The sequence below is a fragment of the Amblyraja radiata genome, chromosome 3 (genome assembly GCF_010909765.2).
Source record: "Amblyraja radiata isolate CabotCenter1 chromosome 3, sAmbRad1.1.pri, whole genome shotgun sequence".
Lineage (NCBI taxonomy): Eukaryota > Metazoa > Chordata > Chondrichthyes > Rajiformes > Rajidae > Amblyraja > Amblyraja radiata.
In genome coordinates, this window is record NC_045958.1 from 40,771,452 (window position 1) to 40,788,671 (window position 17,220).

The 17,220-nt window shown below is 42.1% G+C and overlaps 1 protein-coding gene across 4 annotated transcripts in view; it reads left to right on the forward strand.

Moving 5' to 3' along the window:
* Positions 1–14,647: 14,647 nt before the first annotated feature.
* Positions 14,648–17,220, forward strand: part of naa35 (N-alpha-acetyltransferase 35, NatC auxiliary subunit) — a 63,485-nt gene continuing 60,912 nt past the window's right edge. For all 4 annotated transcript variants that reach the window (XM_033017672.1, XM_033017670.1, XM_033017671.1 and 1 more), the window contains exon 1: positions 14,648–14,748. The gene's annotated coding sequence lies outside the window, so the exon portion shown is untranslated. The remainder of the gene's footprint in view (positions 14,749–17,220) is intronic.

Consider the following 17,220-nt stretch of genomic DNA (forward strand, 5'->3'; position numbering starts at 1 on the left):
TTCCCTTGTTATCCACGGATGTACTACCTTCCCTGATTTATTCTTTTGCCAAATTGAGATGAACAATTGTTGTAGTTCATCCATGCAGCCTTTAAATGCCTTCCATTGCAAATCCACCGTCAACCCTTTAAGAATCAATTGCCAGTCAATCTTGGCCAATTTACGTCTCATACCCTCAAAGTTACCTTTCTTTAAGTTCAGAACCCTTGCTTCTGAATTAACAATGTCACTCTCCATCCTAATGAAGAACTCAACCATGTTATGGTCACTCTTGCCCAAGGGGCCATGCACAACAAAACTGCTAACTAACCCTTCCTCATTACTCAATACTCAGTGTAGAATAGCCTGCTCTCTCGTTGGTTCCTTGACATGTTGGTTTAGAAAGCTATCCCGCATACATTCCAAGATATCCTCTTCCTCAGCACCCCTGCCAATTTGATTCACCCAATCTATATGTAGATTGAAGACACCCATTATAACTGTTTTACCTTTGTTGCATGCATTTCTAATTTCCTGTTTGATGCCATCCCCAACTCCACTACTAATGTTAGGTGGCCTGTACACAACTCCCACTAGCGTTTTCTGCCCCTTAGTGTTTCGCAGCTCTACCCATATCGATTCCACATCCTCCAAGCTAATGTCCTTCCTTTCCATTGCGTTAATCTCCTCTCTAACCAGCAACGCTACCCCACCTCCTTTTCCTTCCTCTCTATCCCTCCTGATTTAGTGCAAAGTCTGATCAAGGATAGTCTGAGGGTCACCAATGAGGTAGATAGTAGTTCAGCACTGGTTGTAATAGGATGATTCAGTTGCCTAATAACAGCTGGGAAGAAACTGCCCTGAACCAGGAGGTGTGCGTTTTCACACTTTATACCTTTTGTCTGATGGGAGAGGGGAGAAGAGGGAGTGGCCAGGCTGCAACGAACATAAAACTTAAAGAAAAAGGTGATTGGGGAACCAAGTGGGTCAGGCATGGCTGTGGATTTCCACCATAGCATTCCCTCCACATGTGCTGCACGACTCACTGAGTTCTTCCTGCACTTTTCTTTTAGTTCAACATTCCAGCATCTGCAATTTCTCATCTCCTTAAAACCGAACTAGTTGTGACCACTGTTCCCAAAATGCTCTCCCATTGAAACATCAGTCACCAATCAGTCTTGTTTCCCACTTTTAATGAATGATCTACATACTGTTTGAAGAAATGCTTTTGGATACACTTAACAAATTCTTCCTTGTCCAAGCCTCATGCATTAAGAAAGTCCAATCAATGCTGATGCCCCCCGACTTACGTAACGGTTATGTCCTACGGACTCGTGCACAAATCAGATGTTACGCAAGCAGGAAATAGAAACATTATTGCACACGCGTAAATTCACTATTCAACATGGAGACCACGGGGGAGCTCTGACATGGAGAACATGGGGGAGCTACGACGCGGAGACCAGTGGGGTTAAAGAATTGCTTACGTAAATTAGAGTTTACCTAAGACGCTTATTACGCAAGTAGGGGAGTGCCTATATTGGGGTAGGTAAAGTAATCCATTACGACTATCCGGTTGCTTTTACGTCTTTCCATAATCTCTCACTGGTTATTGGGAGGCCTATCGTATTAGAGCGACTGCACTATCTGAGTTCTACCATATTGCCTCAAATGGTGAACCCTCCAATATCTCCTCGGTACAGCTATGACTTTATCCCTGATTAGTAATGGAACTCCTCTCTATGTCTAAAAGATCAAAATATTGGAACATTGAGCTGTCAGTCCTGTCCCACTCACAACCACGTTTCAGAATGGCACAGATCATAGTTCCATGCACTGATCTAGGCTCAAAATTAATTTGCTTTTGCTATAATACTTCTTGCATTGAAATAAACACAGGTTTAGGTTTATTATTAATGTCCAGTATACCAAGGTATCAAGTTAACTCAAATTCTATAGATAGAGCAAAGGGGAAAATACAGTGCAGAATATAGCTCTCAGCATTGTAGCGCATCAATTGAGCCCATCAGTCTCACCATGTTTATTAACCTGCCTCAGTGTGTCCTTCCTTTCATACTTACTTGTCATAACCCCTAACTTCCGATCAGTCACTTAATTTGCTGCCCTGCAACTCTGGCTTCCTTGATGCTTTAGATCAAACCATCCCAAGTAGCACTAGCAAACCTCTCTGTGAGGATTTGGTTCCTCTCCAGCTCATTTCTCTTGCACAGGTATTCCAGCTTCCCTGACCTGGCAGAAAGGCTCCACTTTCTTCACACATCTGAAACCCTCCCCTGTATACCAGATTATTTGCCACATATTGATCCGCATTATCTACAGTATATCTTATTCTTTGGAAATTGTACTAGTAGGGATTTTCCCTTCAATTTTGCCTGTTATTCCAAGAATTTATTTAACAGAATGTCCCAGGAACACCACTGGCTCCATGCTGCCCAAACATAAACCAATCTAACAGACACACAATCTTTATTCCTTTATCATCACAGGACAGATTCCTAGAATTCCTTGCATAATCTCACTGTGAGAATGAATTCATCCAAAAAACTGTAGCACTGTCAGGTGGCAATTCCACATCATCATTTCAAAGGCAACCGAGGGGAAGGCAGTAGATGTCTGTATCCACCCAAATCATTGTACCAGAAATAGGCCAAAACAGGATTTCAATCAAAGATGAATTAACACGAGTCAATGGTAACATAACCAGCTGTAACCATTATTTTACTGTTTTCATTATCTTTGGCGGTGCAGCAGTTGGAACTGCTGTTCACGTTTCCAGGAGCTCGAGTTTGATCCTGATCTCAGATGTTGTCAGTGTCGAGTTTACACTCCTCCTCATGACCACCTGGGTTTCTATTTGGTGTTACAATTTACTCCCATATCCCAAAGATGAGCTAAAAAGTTAATTGACTATTGTAAATTAGTGCAAGTGAAAAACGAACCACAAAAAGTAAACGATGAACATTGATTGCAGAGGGTAGGCGGAAGGGACTAATGGGATCCCTCTGCTGGGAGCCAGCATGAAGATGGTGGACTGAATTGCAGCCTTCTGAACCTTAAAAAGTATGTGGGAAAATACTGGAGGAGTATTTTGAATTGAATTTAGATACACTCCAACTCTTTTAAGTCAATTTTTATGTAAATGCTCTTAAAATTACCCACTGGAAAGCTATGCTCCTTACATGTCTAGAAAAAGTAAAATCGGGTTCCAAACGCCAGGTCTTTATCAGAGGCAAAACCAATGCAGTATCTTGCACTGTGATAATGCAGACTTCTAAGCCTTTATTGAATTGTAGTAATAATGCACAGATCAAAATTCATGACTGAGGTAGTTTGGTGATTAGGAAAATTTGAAAGGTGTAAGAATAGGTCAATAAGATCACCTGATCCAGATAATCCTCAACTCTCTTTAAAATAATCTTTGTCTTGGTCTTGCAACTCAAATTCCACAGGATGATTGGGCTAGAGAATTCCAAAGATTTCCTCATCTAATGCGTGATACGTTTTTCTGATATTGTACCCTCTTCACGAGGGAAACAGCTCTTCACATTTACCTTGTCAAACCGTCTCAGAATCTTCATTTTCATGTGGAGGACCTTCTAATCTTTTAAACTCCAATTATAGACCCAACTTGCTCAAAATTTCCTTTTCAAAACTGTAAGCAGTACTCCAAGTATGATCTTGCCAACTCTTGCAGCAGTTCAATACCATCATCCGCTCACTACTTATCAAACTCAGAGAACTGGTTCTCTGCTCGTCCCTTTGCAGTTGTATCCTCGACTTCCTCATTGGCAAAAACACTTCCTCCTTGATAATCGTCAACACGGAAGAACTCCTTCCTGCTCAACTCTACTTTCTCTATACCCACGACTATGTAGCCTAACACAGCTCCAACACTGCCTTTAAATTCGCTGATGATACCACTGTTGTTGGACGAATACCAGACAATGATAAGTCAGAGTATGGAAGGAATGCTGATAATCTGATTGAATGGTGCCACAACAATCTTGCTCTCAATGTTAGCAAGACCAAATAACTGATTGTAGACTTCAGGAAGTGTAGCCCAGGGACCCAGGAACCTGCCTTCATCGGCAGGACAGCGATGGAGAGTCAACAGCTTCAAGTTCCTGGGCATATATATCTCTGAAACCAATCTACCCTGGCCCAGCAATTCAATGCAATCACAAGGAGAGCTCATCAAAGCTTCAACTTCCGTAAAAGATTGAGGAGATTTGGTATATTGCCAAATACTCTACTGAATCGCTACAGCTGCATGAAGGAAGTCTCATGACTGGTTGCATCACAGCCTGGTTTGATAACTCAAATGGCCAGTAACAAAGGAGGTTGCAGAGAGTAATGGACATTGCCCCATCCATCATGAGTACTGACCTCCCCACCATCAAAGGGATCTATTGGAGATGCTGCTTCAAAAAATGTTATCAAAATATCAAAGATTCACACCACCCAGGCCACACTCTCATTTTGCTACTACCATTGTGAAGAAGGTACAGGTGCCAGAAAACTGATCTCCAGATTCAGAAACAGCTTCTACCCAGCAACCATCAGACTCTTGAATAATGCACAACTAACCTCAGCAATTATGATCTTCTATGGACTTTATGCTTTTTGGTTGCATTCCGTACTTCATGGTTTGCACTTTTGTGCTCTGGCTACCTAGTATTACTGATTATTAGTTTTTTGTATTATTGATTATTATCTATATTACTAAGTCTGATCTTGACCACTTCCTGTTGTTCTGTATATTTATTTTAGAAAATACGCTGCCACTTACGGCTGTGATTTTTGGCCATCTTACTCAGAGTTCCCCTCCGCTGCGCAGGACAAGAGGATTTTTCCCATCTATGAAAAATAAAAGAGTTATTAGTGTTTAAAAAATGTTGAGATTCTCTCTCCTGAAGGCTACGCCCCTTCCGGAGGGACTATAAAACCCAGAAGTGTTGAGTGCCTCAGTCAGTCTCTGCAAGATGGTGGAGCGAGAGGGTCACGTCTCTCAGTCTGAGCTGTGAATAACACTGAACACATGTCTACTAAACTGTGAGTGGTTTTACTGACCTGTCAGTGCCCTTAATGTGGTTTGAAAATATAGTTTGGAAATGCTAAAGCTGTGTTGCCTTTGGTTTGGAAATGCTAAAGCTGTGTTGCCTTTGGTTTGGAAATGCTAAAGCTGTGTTGCCTTTGGTTTGGAAATGCTACAGCTGTGTTGCCTTTGGTTTGGAAATGCAAAAGCTGTGTTGCCTAATTAAAGTTGCCTTGCCTTCTATATAATTAAAAGTCTGATCTTGACCACTTCCTGTTTGCGCTTTATATTGATTTTAGAAAAATCGCCACCACGTACGGCTGTGATTTTTAACCATCTTACTTAGAGTCCCCGTCCGCTCATCAGGAGCCGAGGATTTTTCCCATCGATGAAAAATAAGTTATTAGTGTTTAAAAAATGTTGAGACTCTCTCTCCTGTCAATCACGCCATGAAGACCACGCCCCTTCTGGTGGCAGGGAGGGAGGGACTATAAAACCCAGAAGTGTGGGCGTGGCTCAGTCTCTGCAAGATGGAGGAGGGAGAGGTTATGACTCGCTGTCTTTAGTGGCCTTGCACCCTGCTTGAAATGGTATGAAACTGCACTTGAATTTGGTGGCCTTGCACCCTGCTTGAAATGGAATTTCAAGGAATAGCCGTGAGTCAACAGCCAGCCTACCAGCCGTGAGTGAGTGAGCTGCCAGCACAACAGGCTTGAGTGACTGAGCCGCCAGCCCAAGAATCCATTCGGCCCACAAACTCCATACTAGCCCTCTGGAAACCAATCCCTTCAGCCCACAACTCCCATACTAGCGCTCCAGAAAGCTCCCACCCCCCTCCGGCAACCTTTATTGGAATTGGTGGAGAGGTGGAATATTGCGTTGGGGGACCAGCCCTCCCGTGTGATGTTGGGACCCAATGGGTCTAGTCTAGGATATTTATATATGTGTTTTGTCTTAAAAGGTCTATAAAGTTGCAGCAAGTAAGAATTTCATTACTCTGTAGCTGGTATATATGACAATTAAAAACTCCTCTGCTTTCATACACCACCCTATCAAAATAAAGGCCAACGTTGTATTTGTATTCCTAATTACTTCTACTTGCACATTAACTTTTTGTGCTTCATGTTCGAGGACACCCAGTTATCTCCACACTTAAGCATTGTGTAATAACTCTCTCTATTTAAACAATATCTGCTTTTGTATTCTTCCTACAAAGTAGTTAACACCACATTTTATCACATTATACTTCATCTGCCCAGTAGCTTAACCTAGTTGTATCCTCTTACAATCAGGGGTGGGAGATTGCAACCTTCATGTGGTCCACCTGGTTTCGACGAATGCAATCAACCCGGCGTGCACAGTCAAATAAGATCAAATAGAACAAGTTGTCCTACAATTTAAGGCTGTGCACGCCATACGCAAGAAGGAGAAGACAGACACTCACAACTTCTTCCCGACTATTCTTGTATCATCAGCAAATATGCTACAATACATCTCAATCATTGATATAAATTATAAATAGTTGAGGTCCCAGCACTGATGCCTGTGACATTCCACTAGTTAGTTGCCAACTGTTACTCTGTTTGTTATCCCAATTTTGTTTTCTTTAGTTAGTTAAACCCGTACCCGTTCTGATATATTATTCCTAAAGCCATAAGCTATCATGCAGTAATTATCATATAATATGATGATTATGAAAGGCATCTAGCAATATGAATGGCATCTAGCAATCTTAATGAATTACAGATCCTTTCTTCTTTATCTCCTCTGATTGTTATATCCTCAAAAACACTAAGAAATTGGTCAAATGTAATTTCCCATTCCAGAGCTACACTAAAAAAAAATAATTGTTTCCATCATTTTTCCAATCACAAATGTCAAAGTAGTTAGGCCAAAGTTTCTTGCTTTCTGTCTTGTTCTATTCTTGAATAGGGACATTACGATACGATCCAACTTTATTTATCCCAGGAGGGAAATTGGCCTGCTAACAGTCATAAAACACAACAAGATACATGAAATTAAAGTGACGAATTGAAAGGATTGGGGATGTGCAAAGATTGGGGGTGGGGGGACGAAGAGGGGAGTCAGTCTACGCCATAACAGATGGGGCAGGAGTTGTACAGTTTGATAGCCACAGGGGAAAATGATCTCCTGTGGCGTTCTGTACTGCATCTTGGTGGAACCAGTCCAGGTTGACCAATGTCATGGAGGGGGTGAACTGCATTGTCCAAGATGCTCCATAGTTTGAGAAGCATCCTCTCCTCCAATACCACCTCCCATGAATCCAACTCCACCCCCAGGGTGGAGCCAGTCTTCTTGATGAGCTTGTTAATCCTATTGACATCCGTGACCTTCACCCTGCAGCCCCGGTACACGACAGTGAAGAAGATGGCGCTGGCCACCACCGATTGGTAGAACATCCGCAGCATCTTACTGCAGACATTGAAGGAGCAGAGTACAGACGGCTCTGTTCCTTCTGGTACAAGGCCTCAGCGTTCCTGGACCAGTCCAGTTTACTGTCCAGGTAAACTCCAAGGAACTTGTACTCTTTGGTAAACTGCACATCCACACCATTGATGGGGACAGTGGTGTTCCTCTACCCCTAAGGTGCACCACTAACTCCTTCGTCATGTCGGTGTTGAGCTGCAGGTGATTCATCCCACACCACTCAACAAAGTCGTTGACTACACCTCTGTATTCAGCTTCCCTCCCCTCACTGATATACATCTTTAACATTGGACCTGCTGTATGCCAATGTTTTCATATCCCTGGTGGGACAGTCAACAAACTGAGTGAAAGTGAGTAGGGAAGGAAAAGACGATTGACTGTTGGGTGACTGCCGTGTGCGCAGCGCCGAAACCGGAACTGGGAGAACTACATTTGCAGTTTTCCAATAAGCTGGAACTCCTAGGAACTCCTAGGTTCTACAACCTAGGAAAATTTGGAAGATCACAATTAATACAGCCACCATCACTGCAACCCTTCTTTTTATCATTTCAGCATCCAGGTCATTAGCTCCAGTGCGTTTGCCAGCCTTCAGTTGCATAGGCTACCAGGTATTGCTTTCCTATCTGAAAGTGAGTTCCACCCTTCATTTCGCCTAAGTTTTACCGTTATTATTTCAATGGAAAGACAAAGGCAAAATACACGTTCAAAGTCTCTGACATTTCCTTACATCTTGTTATTAATTCATTAGTTTCACCCTCTGAAAATTGCTCAGTGCAAAGAAAGTGCCTTCCTTACACTTTCAAACGCAGTCGTTCAGATTCTGCAGATGTTCACTTTTAAATTTAGACTTTTTTTTTAAAAAAGGTTTCGACAATTCTTTCCAAATTCTTTCCATTGATAACTCGTCAATCAGGCCACAGAGATTATATTTGTATCAGTAACACGAGTTAAAAAAAATTAATGTAAAGATTTTGATGAAGCTTAAAGTTGGAAGTTGACCTCAGAGTCAATATAATGCCATTACAAACAGACATTACAAATAATCATTCAACTACAAATAATCATTCAACTTCATATAATTGACAGGATGAATGGTAAAGACTATGCACAAGAAATGGAGCTTGTGACAATGTTTAATAGGATGAATTTGTATACTTCTATCAAGTCTCCCCTCAACCTCCGATGTTCCGGAGGAAACAATCCAAATCTATCCAACCTCTCCCTGAAGATGAAACTCAGTAATCCAGGCAGCATTGTGGTAAACTGCCTTCGCACCCTCTCTACAGCTTCCACATCTTTCCTGTAATGGGGCGACCAGAACTGCATGCAATATTCCAAATGCAGTCTAACCAAAGTCCTATAGAGCTGCATCATGACTTCCTGACTCTTGTACTGAATGCCCCTAACAATGAAGGCAAGCATTCCATATGTATTCTTGACCACCGTTGTGTTGCCACCTTTTACATACATAGAAATACATAGAAAATAGGTGCAGGAGTAGGCCATTTGGCCCTTCGAGCCTGCACCGCCATTCAATATGATCATGGCTGATCATCCAACTCAGTATCCCGTACCTGCCTTCTCTCCATACCCCCTGATCCCTTTAGCCACAAGGGCCACATCTAACTCCCTCTTAATTATAGCCAATGAACTGGCCTCAACTACCCTCTGTGGCAGAGAGTTCCAGAGATTCACCACTCTCTGTGTGAAAAAGTTTCTTCTGATCTCGGTCCTAAAGGATTTCCCCCTTATCCTTAAGCTGTGACCCCTTGTCCTGGACTTCCCCAACATCGGGAACAATCTTCCTGCATCTAGCCTGTCCAACCCCATAAGAATTTTGTACGTTTCTATAAGATCCCCTCTCAATCTTCTAAATTCTAGCGAGTATAAGCCAAGTCTATCCAGTCTTTCTTCATATGAAAGTCCTGACATCCCAGGAATCAGTCTGGTGAACCTTCTCTGCACTCTATGGCTATAATGTCCTTCCTCAGATTTGGAGACCAAAACTGTACGCAATACTCCAGGTGTGGTCTCACCAAGACCCTGTACAACTGCAGTAGAACCTCCCTGCTCCTATACTCAAATCCTTTTGCTATGAAAGCTAACGTACCATTCGCTTTCTTCACTGCCTGCTGCACCTGCATGCCTACTTTCAATGACTGGTGCACCATGACACCCAGGTCTCGCTGCATCTCCCCTTTTCCTAATCGGCCACCATTTAGATAATAGTCTGCTTTCCTGTTTTTGCCACCAAAGTGGATAACCTCACATTTATCCACATTATACTGCATCTGCCAAACATTTGCCCACTCACCCAGCCTATCCAAGTCACCTTGCAGTCTCCTAGCATCCTCCTCACAGCTAACACTGCCCCCCAGCTTAGTGTCATCCGCAAACTTGGAGATGTTGCCTTCAATTCCCTCATCCAGATCATTAATATAAATTGTAAATAGCTGGGGTCCCAGCACTGAGCCTTGCGGTACCCCACTAGTCACTGCCTGCCATTGTGAAAAGGACCCGTTTACTCCTACTCTTTGCTTCCTGTTTGCCAGCCAGTTCTCTATCCACATCAATACTGAACCCCCAATACCGTGTGCTTTAAGTTTGTATACTAATCTCTTATGTGGGACCTTGTCGAAAGCCTTCTGAAAGTCCAGATACAACACATCCACTGGTTCTCCCCTATCCACTCTACTAGTTACATCCTCGAAAAATTCTATAAGATTCGTCAGACATGATTTACCTTTCGTAAATCCATGCTGACTTTGTCCAATGATTTCACCACTTTCCAAATGTGCTGCTATCCCATCTTTAATAACTGACTCTAGCAGTTTCCCCACTACCGATGTTAGACTAACTGGTCTGTAATTCCCCGTTTTCTCTCTCCCTCCCTTCTTAAAAAGTGGGGTTACGTTTGCTACCCTCCAATCCTCAGGAACTACTCCAGAATCTAAAGAGTTTTGAAAAATTATCACTAATGCATCCACTATTTCTGGAGCTACTTCCTTAAGTACTCTGGGATGCAGCCTATCTGGCCCTGGTGATTTATCGGCCTTTAATCCATTCAATTTACCCAACACCACTTCCCGACTAACCTGGATTTCACTCAGTTCCTCTATCTCCTTTGACCCGCGGTCCCCTGCTATTTCCGGCAGATTATTTATGTCTTCCTTAGTGAAGACGGAACCAAAGTAGTTATTCAATTGGTCCGCCATATCCTTGTTCCCCATGATCAACTCACCTGTTTCTGACTGCAAGGGACCTACATTTGTTTTAACTAATCTCTTTCTCTTCACATATCTATAAAAACTTTTGCAGTCAGTTTTTATGTTCCCTGCCAGTTTTCTTTCATAATCTATTTTCCCTTTCCTAATTAAGCCCTTTGTCCTCCTCTGCTGGTCTCTGAATTTCTCCCAGTCCTCTGGTATGCTGCTTTTTCTGGCTAATTTGTACGCATCATCTTTTGCTTTGATACCATCCCTGATTTCCCTTGTTATCCACGGATGCACTACCTTCCCTGATTTATTCTTTTGCCAAACTGGGATGAACAATTTTTGTAGTTCATCCATGCAGTCTTTAAATACCTTCCATTGCATATCCACCGTCAACCCTTTTAGAACTAATTGCCAGTCAATCTTGGCCAATTCACGTCTCATACCCTCAAAGTTACCTTTCTTTAAGTTCAGAACCGTTGTTTCTGAATTAACAATGTCACTCTCCATCCTAATGAAGAACTCAACCATATTATGGTCACTCTTGCCCAAGGGGGCACGCACAACAAGACTGCTAACTAACCCTTCCTCATTACTCAATACCCAGTCTAGAATAGCCTGCTCTCTTGTTGGTTCCTCTACATGTTGGTTTAGATAACTATCCCGCATACATTCCAAGAAATCCTCTTCCTCAGCATCCCTGCCAATTTGATTCACCCAATCTATATGTAGATTGAAGTCACCCATTATAACTGTTTTGCCTTTGTTGCACGCATTTCTAATTTCCTGTTTGATGCCATCCCCAACTTCACTACTACTGCTAGGTGGCCTGTACACAACACCCACCAGCGTTTTCTGCCCCTTAGTGTTTCGCAGTTCTACCCATACCGATTCCACATCCTCCAAGCTAATGTCCTTCCTTTCCACTGCGTTAATCTCCTCTCTAACCAGCAACGCTACTCCACCACCTTTTCATTTCTCTCTATCCCTCCTGAATATTGAATATCCCTGGATGTTCAGCTCCCAGCCTTGGTCACCCTGGAGCCATGTCTCCGTGATCCCGACTATATCATAATCATTAATAGCTATCTGCACGTTCAACTCATCCACCTTATTACGAATGCTCCTTGCATTGAGACACAAAGCCTTCAGGCTTGTTTTTACAACGCTCTTACCCCTTATACAATTATGTTGAAAAGTGGCCCTTTTTGATTTTTGCCCTGGATTTGTCTGCCTGCCACTTTTACTTTTCACCTTGCTACCTATTGCTTCCGCCCGCATTTTACACCCCTCTGTTTCTCTGCTCACCCATTTAAGAACCCCACCACCTCTTATTCTCTGTTTATTATTGTTTTCTTCTTTCCCCCCTACATGTTGGGTCTGAATGCTTTCCTTCTCTGCCTCCTGCCTCACACACTGTCTAATAGCTTTCTCTATTTGAGTCCCTCCCCCCAACCATTCTAGTTTAAAGTCTTTTGTGAGCTATTAACTTGGACTCCAAGATCCCTCTGCACATCAATGTTGTTAAAGGTCATGTTATTAACTGTATACTCTCTTCTTACATTCACCCTCTCGAAGTGCAACATCTCACACTTGATCGGGGTTAAAATCTATCTGTCATTTCTCCGCCCGTGTCTGCAGCTAATCTATATCCTGCAGTATCTTCTGACTTCATTCCTCACTGTCTTCAACTCCTCCAATTTTGGTGTTGTCAGAAATCTTACTCACCAGCCCATCTATATACATTTAAGTGTCTTCTTCTTCTTGCGTATGGCGTGCACAGCCTAAAGTTGTAGGACAACTTGTTCTATTTGATCTTACTTGATTGTGCACGCAAGGTTGATTGCATTTGTCGAAACAGGGCGGACCATGTGAAGGTTGCAATCTCCCACCCCACATTTAAGTGTGATGCATTTATATATATCACAAACACCAAAGGTCCCAACACAGATCCCTGCGGAACAGACGTCCAGCCAGAATATCTACCTTCCACCTCAACCATCCGTCTTCCATGATTAAGCAAGTTCCGAATCCATCCATCCAACTAAGTCATCGTGAATCCCGTACATTTTAATCTTCGGGATAAGCCTACCATGAGGGGCTTTATCAAAAGACTTACTAAAACCATAATCCACTATATTTGGATGCACCTGCTGTACCTTGCATCTCCATTATCCTGAAATTTAATCAAGGTAATTAAGCTATATTTTAAATTAACTACTGCAGAACGCATACTACTTGATATGATTGGTTTAATTATTTGTCATGATTAAATGATGAAGGTATTGTGTTACACATTGTAATCCATCATTGGCACTTCAGCAAGTATTTGCTGCATTGATTTCCATAGGGTTCTTGTAATTTGGCTACAATTCATATAAGCAGTTGTCATAAATTTAAGATGTTGTTTCAGATTACGATGGTTGTTATTTTCCTCCTGGCTCAGTATTCGCTCTCAAAAAAAAGAGTAACTATGTAAAATAATCAATCATTACATTTGGTCCTTTGTAATAATACAAACAAGATCTCATTGTTCTACAACCCAAGGTGACCACACTGTACAAAGTGCCACAACAGATCAAAATGTACTGTTCAATATTAATTGAACTCAGATATTGCGTATTCACAAAAATATGTACATTTACATTGCCGCAGAGATATCATGACCCACAATATAACCCTAGCACTTTGCAACGGAATGGGCTAGAGGCATTTTGACAACGAACTAGATATATATCATATCCAAAGGTCTCGTATTAAAAACAATTATCAGTGAATTACATAAACGTAGTTCCAAATCGACACAATGGGCTGAATTATCTCCTTCTGATCAATACATTTCAATACTTCTATGATCCGATATATAACAGTAACTGATTATAGCATAACTAAACTTACAACTTACAAAATTCTTAAGGGGTTGGACAGGCTAGATGCAGGAAGATTGCTCCCGATGTTGGGGGAAGTCCAGGAGAAGGGGTCACAGCTTAAGGATAATGGGGGTATCCTTTAAGACCGAGATGAGAAAAACATTTTTCACACAGAGAGTGGTGAATCTCTGGAACTCTCTGCCACAGAGGGTAGTTGAGGCCAGTTCATTGGCTATATTTAAGAGGGAGTTAGATGTAACCCTTGTGGCTAAAGGGATATGGAGAGAAGGCTGGTACGGGATACTGAGTTGGATGATCAGCCATGATCATATTGAATGACGGTGCAGGCTCGAAGGGCCGAATGGCCTACTCCTGCACCTATTTTCTATGTATCTATGTAAAGGTTACAGAGGTCAATGTTAGCACTAAAACAAAGGAAATCGTCCCTCCTTTCCGCTCATAACACCGGCTACCTCTGGATATTGCTACGTGTAGGTCTGTGAATAATGCCATATGAACATTTAAAGTGTATTTGGGACTCAAATACCAACAGTAAAGCAGGGTTGAGGCTAGACTATTTCAATGGTCAGGCACAAATAATGCCTGGCGGCTGGAGCCCAGCAGTGGGCTCTCGCATGTCGATAAACCACAAGCCGCTGCTGTTGTCGCAAACATCCGCGGCTGTGAAGACACCGAAAGGCCATAAAAATCGCCGTTTATTTTTCTCACACGCTCATGCCATTGAACACGTATCTCAACGAAGAATGTCTCCATCAATTTCCCACATAAAAGAAGGCATTGAAAGGAAGTATAGAGTGTATATTGACCGACCTCGTCGCCTCTCTGCAGCAACGCCTTCCGTTGCCACAGGAAGCAGCTGCAATAGGATCTTTGGCCAGGCTCCCCCACCCGGCACCAAACATCCTATAGCCGACCGACCGGCACTGTCCACTCAAACCTCGCGATGATTGCCGCCGCCGACTCCCGGCAAGTGAATGGGCTGCTGGGATTTGCAGTTCAATTGGGGTTGTCCGGATGTGAGAACAAGGCGCGATGCTCAGTGGAAGACTACAGTTCCCGGCAAACAATGTGCCACGGCCGCTCGCAGGACGGAGTGGGCTGACCTCAACATGGCTTCAGCTGATCGTACATGCTGTTAAACTGAAAGCTGCTTCTCTGGAAGGTAATGTCAGTTTGAATGGCTGTTTTTGGCGTGCGGCTTGAAATTGTTCAGCCATCTCTCCCGAGAGAGACGTGCACTGCACGGACATTTAACTGGCTTGTGATTTGCTCAATCGCCGGCAACTTTACTCTCAGGCCTATGTATGTAGTGGAGGGTCTCGACCCGAAACGTCACCCATTCCTTCTTTCCACAGATGCTGCCTGTCCCGCAGAGTTACTCCAGCATTTTGGGTTTATTTTCGATTATAAATGGCTTAATGTTCTAACTTTCACTTAATGATTTTCAAATATAATATGCCTGTAACAACATCTTTGATGAGCATGCACCGCAGTTTTATCAAAAGATTGCCTCTGGATTCATCAATTTATCAATGTATTTGAACAGGAACCTTGACCTTGCAACACAATATTGTTCAACACAATATTGGGTGAATCTCAACGTCCAAATCTTTGCCTTACACACCTATCCCTTTACTCCTCTAACATCCAGAAATCTATCAAATCAGTTCGGAATGCAACCACTGAATTTTTCACAACAGCCTCTGGAGTGGAGAATTCCAGTAAATACACCTCACTTCTCCTTGTTCCATTCCTCTTACCAGCACCTTACTTTGAATCTGTAAAATCCCACGACTTTTGTCCTCCATTGTTCTAGACTCTTGAGACAATGGAAATATCCTCCTATAGCTTTCAATGAGCATGCCTATTTCTTCTATACTCTTAAAGGTGACCCTGGTTGCTATTCCAGGAACCATTTTCTGGCAAATCTGCAGTCTACTCCTTTGAGAAAGGTGGCCAAAAATGTGCACAATACCCAAGTGCAATAACATTTGTAATAACATAGAATTCATAGGTTTAAGGTGAGGGGGAAAGATTTAATAGAAACCTGAGGGGTCGTTTTTTTTGGTAGGGTTATGTCATAAGGAATAGGAGTAGAATTTGGCCCATCAAGTCTACTCTGCCATTCAATCATAGCTGATCTATCTCTCCATTCTAACCCCATTCTCCTGCCTTCTCTCCATAACCTCTGATGTGACACCTGTATTAATCAAGAATCTATCTATCTCTGCCTTAAAAATATCCACTGACTTGGCTTCCACAGCCTTCTGTGGCAAAACAATTCCACAGATTCACTACCATCTGACTAAATGAATTTTTCCTCATCTCCTTCCAAAAAAGACTCTCCCACGTGGAAGCATCCTCTCCACATCCAGTGGGTGTATGGAACTAGTTGCCGGAGGAGGTCGTTGAGGCAGGTACTATCGTAATGTTTAAGAAAATTTAAGCAGGTACATGGATAGGTTTATAGGACCTGCTGGTGCATAGGATAGGGTTAGAGGGATATGGACCAAAGGTAAAGGGACTGGTGCAGATGGGCACGTTGGTTGACATAGGCAAGTTAGGTCAAAGTTCCTATTTTCACGCTCGATGATTGGACCAATACAAATATTATATTGTGTAAGTTACCTGTCTTTGAAAACAACAAATCATTTGTGTATGCCTCAGTTTAAGTATAATATATTCTAAGCATAACATTTTATGATAAAAATGCATTTGCCTACGATACCAATCAGAGATAAAATGCTATTAGAAACATCATGCAACCATAACAAATGTGTAATATACAAGAGTGACTAATAAGCCAAGGATATTGATTTTTTATAATTAAAAAATAACAAGACCAAGATATATTAGAGATTTCAAATAGAGATTAAAAATCAAATGAGAGTAAGGTCAAATAATTTAATGAATGTGTAAAAAGGAGAGGATTTGCATATATAAACATTGTTCTTTTGGAAGTAGAGACAGGAGAAGTTATAAAGGAAAATAAAGAAATGGCTGCCACATGCATGCAGTGCCCTCTATAATATTTGGGACAAAGACCTATCATTTATTTATTTGTCTCTGTACTCCACAATTTGAGATTTGTAATAGAAAAAATCACATGTGGTTAAAGTGTACATTGCCAGAATTTAAAAGGCCATTTTTATACATTTTGGTTTCACCATGTAAAAATTACAGCAGCGTTTATACATAGTTCCCCCCTCCCCCCTCCCCCACCCCCCATTTCAGGGCACCATAATATTTGGGACACAGCAATGTAACGTAAATCAAAGTAGTCATGTTAATATTTTGATGCATATCCTTTGCATACAATGACTGCTTGAAGTCTGCGATTCATGGACATCACCAGTTGCTGGATGTCTTCTCTGGTAATGCTCTGCCAGGCCTGTATTGCAGCCATCTTGGGGCTAGTCCCCTTCAGTTTTCACTTCAGCATATAAAAGTCATACTCAATTGGGTTCAGATCGGGTGATTGACTTGGCTACTTAAGAATTGACCATTTTTTTGCTTTGTAAAACTCCTTTGTTGCTATAGCAGTATATTTTGGATCATTGTCTTGCTGTAGAATGAACCGCCGGCCAATGAGTTTTCAGGCATTTGCTTGAACGAGATAGGATGTGTCTATTCA